This window comes from Zingiber officinale, chromosome 6A, assembly GCF_018446385.1.
Source record: "Zingiber officinale cultivar Zhangliang chromosome 6A, Zo_v1.1, whole genome shotgun sequence".
NCBI classification, from domain to species: domain Eukaryota; kingdom Viridiplantae; phylum Streptophyta; class Magnoliopsida; order Zingiberales; family Zingiberaceae; genus Zingiber; species Zingiber officinale.
This window is the reverse complement of record NC_055997.1, coordinates 39,977,516-39,985,410: the sequence shown is the minus strand read 5'-3', so window position 1 is coordinate 39,985,410 and position 7,895 is coordinate 39,977,516.

Genomic DNA, 7,895 nt, shown 5'->3' with positions numbered 1-7,895 from the left:
TTTAGGGTTTTAGAGTCAATTTCAAATTTTCTAAGGGCATTGGTAAGGAATTCTACCTTTTCTCTTAATTTCCTATTTTCCTCTTCTAAACATGAATCATTTGAACTTGTAGAAGAAGAAATAAGCATATCATTGTTCTTAGAACACATAGATTCTAATTTTTCTTCAAGACAAATAATATCATGTTTCAAAGATTTATTTTTCCTTTTTGCCTTTAATAAATCCTCATTTGTGCTTTTAATAATTTTAACCAAAACATGGGGAGGAAGATTGTGTACCTCACTTACCGAGAAGTCCGAATCCGAAGTTTGACCTCCCCCTTCACTTGAGCTTCCCTCTTCATTTTCACTTGAGCTCTTTCCTTCTTCTCTTTCGGATGAGGTGGAGGCTATATCATCAATTCCCATTAGAGCAAAATTGACTACATGGTGCTCTTCTTCCTCCGATGATGATGGATCATCCCATGTTGCTTTTAGGTTGTGAGCCTTCTTCCCCTTTTCTTTTGTCTTCTTCTCCTCCCTCTTCTTCCCTTCCTTCTTCTTCAAGAGAGGACAATCATCTCTTATGTGTCCCTCTCCTTGGCAATTGTAGCAAATTACCCTCCTTGTTCTACTTTTGCTTCTGAGCTATTTCTAATGAGATTTATTAGTAGAAAACCTTTTAAATGCCCTTCTCATTTTTCTTACCATATACGCCTCTTGATCACTATCCATTGAGGTGCTTGATTCTTCCTGAGTCGGAGGACGGTGGAGTAAGATTTTCTTCTTTTTTCCCTTGTTTCACAGGCTACTCCTCTTGATCTATGAGCTTCTCCATCTAATCCTTCAACTCTTGTTTCGTGGAGCTCCCTTGTTGAGAAGAGTTCATCTAGAGAGGATTTCTCTAGGTCCTTTGCTATGTAGTATGAATCTACAATGGAGCTCCAAGTTGTGGTTCTTGGGAAAGCATTTAGGGCTTTCATCATCATGTCTCGATTTGAGAGTGTCTCACCTACACTTGTTAGTCCATTAATAATTTCCTTAATTCTAGAATGTAAAATTGATACCTTTTCTCCTTTCTCAAGCTTGATATTGTTGAGTTGAGTTCGAAGGAGGTCTCTTCTTGCCAATTTTGCTTCTGATGTCCCTTCATGAAGCTCCACTAGCTTTTCCCATAACTCCTTGGCGCTTGAGTAGGTTCCAACCCTTGTTATTTCTTGTTGGGGAAGAACATTGTGTAGATGATGGATTGCCTTGGCATTTGCTAGATGCTCTTCTTTTTGCCTTTTGGTCCATCTTGTTATGTCAATTGTCTCATTGTGTTCATCCATGGGCTCTTCAAATCCACTTCTCATGATTAGCATAATGTCAAAATCGGTATTAAAAAATATCTCCATTCTCTTCTTCCACCAAGAGAAGTCGCCTTCGAATTTGGGTGGATGAATGTTTGAGCCGGCCATTTTGATGAGTGCTCTTCTTGGTGATTAGTCCGTTGAAGGGCAACCTTGCTCTGAGGCGATCGGTGGCCGGCTAGAAGGGGGGTTGGATAGCTAGGTCACCCCCAACTTCGATTTCTTCTCTACACGGTTAGTTTACGCAAGCGGAAATGAAACTAAAACAAGAAAGCAATGAGTAAGAACACAAACGCTAACACGATTCTTTGACGTGGTTTGAGATTGCTCTCCTACTGGACGAGCCCTTGATCCTGAGGTGGATCAGTCCCCCGCAACCTCTGGCTAAAGCTTCTCCTTCTCGGTGGAGCAAACCTCTCACAAGGGCACTCTTCCTCTTTACAAGATGGAGTGGGAATTGGGAGGAAGAGAATTGACTTGGGAGCTTTGGGCCTGAGAATGGGAGTTAAACTACAAGCATCGTAACCTCCCTAATGACCCAAAGCTCCCTTAAGAGGAGAGAGTTGATCACTAATCAACTCAAGCCAGGCACGATCGATGGTCAAACACCGTCATCGATCGTATGCCGTTGGACTTGCCACCGGCTCTCTGAAAGCTAAAACAGCTAAGCTATGTACGGTCTCAGGACGGTCGACTGGTGTCCGTGATCGACAAACGCTGAAATGTACATGCATTATGTGAAGTTGGATCGTCGGTGGTCCCATTACTGTCGATGGTCGAGACATTCCTCCTCCATCCTTCCGGAGTCGCCTTTGAAGTCCTCTTCCTCGGCCTTCATCCCTCAGATGCACCCGAGCCCGCGGCTCCTCTCCGTGCCATCCTTCACGCTGCCTTGAAGTCCACTTCCCTCGGCTCCACTCCATTACTCCTAGTCCGGTGGTCCCTCGGATGTCTTCCACACCATCCTTCACCGACTCAAGGATCCGAGCCTTTGGATGAGTTTCTCATACTTGGTCGTACCAAGTTCTCATGTGTTCCACCAAGTCCTGCAAGACTCAAACACATATCAAATACATATGAAAGCCTAACTTAAATTCTTTGACACACACATCAAAACCTAGGTCGATTGCACCAACAAAAAGTTCAAGTGTGGGGGAGGGTTTGCAATTGTGTTAAGATTTAAGAAGCATATGTTGAATTCATGGAGGTTCCATACTTTAAATTGATTGGAAATTTTGAAATGGGAAATCAATTCAAGAGTCATTTTTGTTGGAAAGCTTTTACGACAGAATTTTCATTGAGATTTTCCAGAAGTGGATTCTGAAATTCAGTCCAGAAACTGAAATTTACTGCTGTAATTCTGCATTTATTGAAATCCACTTCATTCTCAGTTGGTGTGGAGTAGCTATGAACAGAGAAAATGCTTGCTGTTAAGATAGGAATTAGGGAGCTGATAAAATTGTTTAAAAAAAACAGGAACAAGAATCTAAAAGTTAAATCTGTGAAAGGATGGAAGTAAAAAAATTCAAGAACAGTGAACTTCTGTAGCTATTGAAATATGTTCACAATGGACTATAATTCAGAATTCAATTGGAGGGTATCATTAAATCTGAGAAGAAAGGTTGTACAATGCAGAAAAATACAGAATCAGCAGGAATCTATTTTAAACAAATTATGCAGGAATTTGTTGAAGATGCAGGATTTTGTGCCAAGAAGTATCAAAAATTCAGAAGCAGTATCAAGAAAAGGAGAAGATATGGTGAAGATTTCAAGAGTGAAGGAACAAATGGTAATCTTGCATCATTAACCTCTACAGATTCTAATTCCAAATTACTGAAAAGATGCAGTGAGTTATAGGAATGTGCAGAAATGAAAAAAATGATGTAAGTTGCAGAAATGAAATTTTTATAGGAGATGTGCTAGTTTGTGCCATACTATGCAAGAGCAAAATTGTTCTGAATTCCTGGATTTCATTTTCTATGATTGAGGAAGTAACTCAGAATTTCTGAAACTAGGAAATGAAGGACTGAAACCAATGTACCAACAAGTACGAGTTGAGTGTTAATCATTTGGAACATTTACAGTTACTAATGTAACAAGCTGTTTACTTTGATTTTCAATACTGGAATTTATCTAGCAAGTTGGAGCTATTTGTGATGTGGAAAATGGGGCTGTGAATTGGATTTTAAAAGCTGTGTGTCAAAATTTCTTTTGCAAACATCAGGACAGTAAAAGATCAAACGGAGCACTTGGTCTTCATTTGCCATTTGGGTTGCTAATTTCCTAAAATTTTCTGTGATTTAGGGAGAGTAACTGAAATTTTCTGATTTTAGAACTGTGTTGTTGCTAAGAAGTTTGTTTAGAGTAGGCTGTAGAAACATAAATTTGCAGAGAATGGAAGGCTGAAAAAAACCAAAAATGAACCTGCTGGAAATGGTTGCAGTGCAGGAATGTGCAAAACTGCATACTGATCTCTTCGGATGGAAAGGATTGAATGACTTCAGAGATGGAACTTCAATTCCTGTTACATTGAATGTAATTCTCAAACGAATTAGAATGAACATATTCAGATTTTTGAGATGTGAAGTATGTATCAAGTTGAACATATGTTTGACAAACCCTATTGTCGTTTTATTCTAATGATACTTCGGAAGAAGTACATGTCCTTTTGTGATCTTTGGATTCATAAGTGAAGAAACAGTGATGAAATTCAGAAATGAAAAGTTGAATCTGTTTAGAGATCAAAGCTGTATGGATTTTGAAATTCTGAAATATTGATTGCTGAAATGGGTGCAGAGCTTAAGTTGGAATTCAGAGATTCTGCAGTTCTTGATATTGTAAAAGCTGAATTGTTTTTAGTGAAGTTGAGAACATGGAGTATGGAACAGAATTGTTTGGTGTATCATGAAGTTTTGAAGCTGAATGCTGAATCAGAACAGTAAAGTTTATTCCTGAAATTGAGGTATCAACTTAGACTATTTGGTGCCAACTTCTATGGAATTTCTGCATAAAGACAACTCCCAATCTGAATTTCAAATAAATGTTTCTGAATTGTTTCATTGAAAAGGAGTTCGAGAACTTCAAGGGAGCTACCTAAATTCCAAGATATCAAAATGTGGCAAATTGTGAACCAAAAGTTTGCACTAATATATTGGATTTTTAGGATTCTGAAGTGGAACTTATTTAGTGTTGTCTTTATGTGGCTGCTGATAAAAAACAACTGGATATATAGACATAGGCAGTGTTGAATTCTGAATAATCTGCATTGCTGAAAACTGAAGAAGTCACTGATGGTTTCAGATGTTATTTCTGTATTTCCAGAATTCAGAATCTATATTTACCAAAATCTAAAATAAGTGCAGAATTAGAGATGCGGATTTATGAGTGTTGCTGCTGGGCATTAATTCTGTTTGGGTTTTCAATCACACAATGTGAGTGTGCTATCCTAGTTAACCAAGGTCTACCAATTTCTGAAATTGTTTTGTTGAGAGACATTGTTGTGAGCTATTTTGGAACTCAAACAGAAACAGAATTGATAGGATTTTGGAGGTTATGCCAATCTGAATTTTTATGTTTTTGGAGCTGGAATCAGTGATTAACTTAAGTCTCTAGTGTGCCAAGTTGTTGATGTAAGTTGCTGGTAAGTAAAAGTCTTATGACAAATTCAGAGACCTGCAGATATTGCAACTGAGATGTTTATGTATGCTCAGTGAACTTCAATACTGCTTAAGAAAATCAGTTTTTGTTACATGCCGAGTTGTTGTTGTACATTTCGGATCCATGGAGCTGAAATTTTGAGCTAAATTCTGCTGTTAACAGAACAGCAGGTTCTACTTTGCTGTTGCAAGTGCATGGGGTGGTACTTCATGGAGCTGAAATTTTGTGATGTTAGAATCTGTAGCAGCAGATTGCAGAAATCAAAGTCCATTTACATATTTCAGCTGAACCTTGCAAATGTGATAAATTCAGTTAAGGAATTGGAAAGTTTTATAAGTGCAGTAGAATTAGATTACTGGATTTCTAAGCTTTAGTAATCATCTTTGGTAGCTTCAATTCTTTGAGTTCTTGCTCTATTTGATATACTAAAAGGAGACAAAATGTAAGAAGTCAGAATTCAGGAAATGTAATCAGAATTTGAGGATTGAAATTGAGGTATCAACTATTGCTTGTATGTGCCAAATTTCTGTTACAAGCTGCTGACCAGCAAGAGTTCAAGAGGATCAGATTTACCATTACCATGCCATTTGTAGGTAAATAGATGCATGAAACTCAATGATACTCATGTTCTAAAACTGTGAATGTCTGAAACTGGGATCTTGAAACCTGTGTTCAGAAATTAGTGGTGGTTTACCGATTAAGTTGCTGTTAGTGTTTATTCCTTTGGATAAGTTCCTAAAACTTGACAAGATAAACAAATATTTGGAACTGAGTTTTGGAAACAAGAATGCATGAGTGTTAATGCTTAAATTCTTTGACTTTTCGTATTCTGAATTCAGTTTCTCCAAGAAGCTATATCTTCATATCACTTGCACAAACTTCTTATCTTCTCATTGGCAATGGCTTCCCAGAATTCAGAATTCAGATTTACCAAAATTCTGCTGAATAATGTGCCAATTTAGAAAATGAATTGTAACCAGCGAGAGTTGCTGAAATCTGTAATTCTAAGTTTTTTTTGGCCTAGTCACTGAATTTGATTGAAATGCAGAAATTCTGTTTATAAAGATGCTGGCTTCTGGGAATGTATGGCTGAAAATGGAACATAACAAGTAAGATATTCTGCAGAATGAAAGAAAAAACAGTGGCAAGATTGGTATCAAGTAAAAAAATTGTTGAATTGTCCGAGACGACCAATGTTTCAAGTGTGGGGGATGGAATTATTCTTCTTTATAAGTTGATTGAGATTATTTTAGTCTCCAAGTGTTAGAATTGAAGAGGAAAAACAATGAAAAAAAATTGGCAAATCAAGAGTGTATCAAGTGTGAAGATAGAGTATCAAGAATCTTGGATTTCCATCAAATTGAAGGGGAGGTTAGCTTGATATTTTGAATTGATAAAAACAAATGGTATTCATTTCTTTTCACATAAAATTGGTCAACTCATCAAGTATATTCCTCCAATACTCTCATCTCCTCATTTTCTTCATTAATGTCTTTTCTTTTGCCTATTTCATCCACTTCTATTGTTCTTCTTGCTTTCATTTTAATTCTTGTTGATGAAATCCTTTTTGATTCATGTATGCTATGTTTATAGTGGTGGAGAATTAGAATATAAGCAAGCTTATGGTAGTGAAATGTTGTGAGTGACATTGAGTGAGCTCCACTAATACATCATACATGATTTGAGTGTGAGAGCTAGAATAGGTAAATTCCTTGTGAGATGCAACTTGCTTAATTTTTCAATTGGATTGAAACTACCATACCTACTGATTAATGTTTGGATTGTATTCATGATTGTTGGTGATCTTTAGATGGTCTTAGTTAAATTCTTTTTACTATCTTTTAGATATTGCTAGGGAATTTTCCATGGAGATGATTTTGAGTTTTCTTTACTTTCACGGGGCGTTCAAGACTAAGTGTGGGGGATTTGATAACCATGATTTTACTGCATTATTTTGATTCATATATGCATGGTTTGATGTTGATTTCATAAGTTAAAATCATGGTTACATCACATTTTGTGCATTGTGTGTATTTTTGGACTTAATTGCAAATTACTTTATTTTTATATTATTTGATGCTAATATTTGATTCTTATTTTGTAGGCATCAAAGGATCTTGGATTTGGATCTATTTGGCCCGAAATTGGGCTCAAATCAGAGTTGAAACAAGAAGATCAAGCTTTGAAGCATTATGGGCCGTTTATCAAGAATAGGAGAGATCTGAACCATCTGTTGAAGATCTGGCCGATCCAACCTAATGGGGAGCAGATCCGAGCCATTGATGAAGATCCAGAAGTTTTGATCTAGATATGAGTTCATCTAGCCATTGATCCAGCCCGAATTAATATGGACCGTTCATTGAAGACTGGGAGGATCTGGGCCATCCAGTGATGATCTAGTCGATCTGACCTAAGGGAGAGTAGATCCAGATCCTAGATCAAGATCAGTACCTTCAGATCGGATTTTGGGCAAACTTTTACCGTTGATTTAGCTCCAAATTGATCCCAGCCGTCGGTTCAGATCTGGGACAGATTCAAAACACAGAAGCTACAGTGTTTTCCAGTGTCGATCCTCCACAGCGCGCAGCTTCGTCCCGCGGCGTTTTTTCTAGATTTCGGCCCCTTTCTCTTCTCCAACCAATCTCCCGAGCTTCAATCTCGGTAGTGAGCATCTCGGCGGCACCATCCTGATCTTCTGGAGCCATTGGAGGGTGTTCTCTCCGGTGGAATTTGGCTCGCGGCATCTCCCTGTTTCACCTCAGATTTGGCGGTGGTCCTCCAAATCTGAGCTCCGATTCCCATCAGCAACATTTGAAGGTGGTCTTCCGGTGTTCCTGAGCTTCACTCGATGTTCATCCGCGTTCCACAGCTTCCCATCAGATCCAGAGACAGATTTTCAGATTTCGGC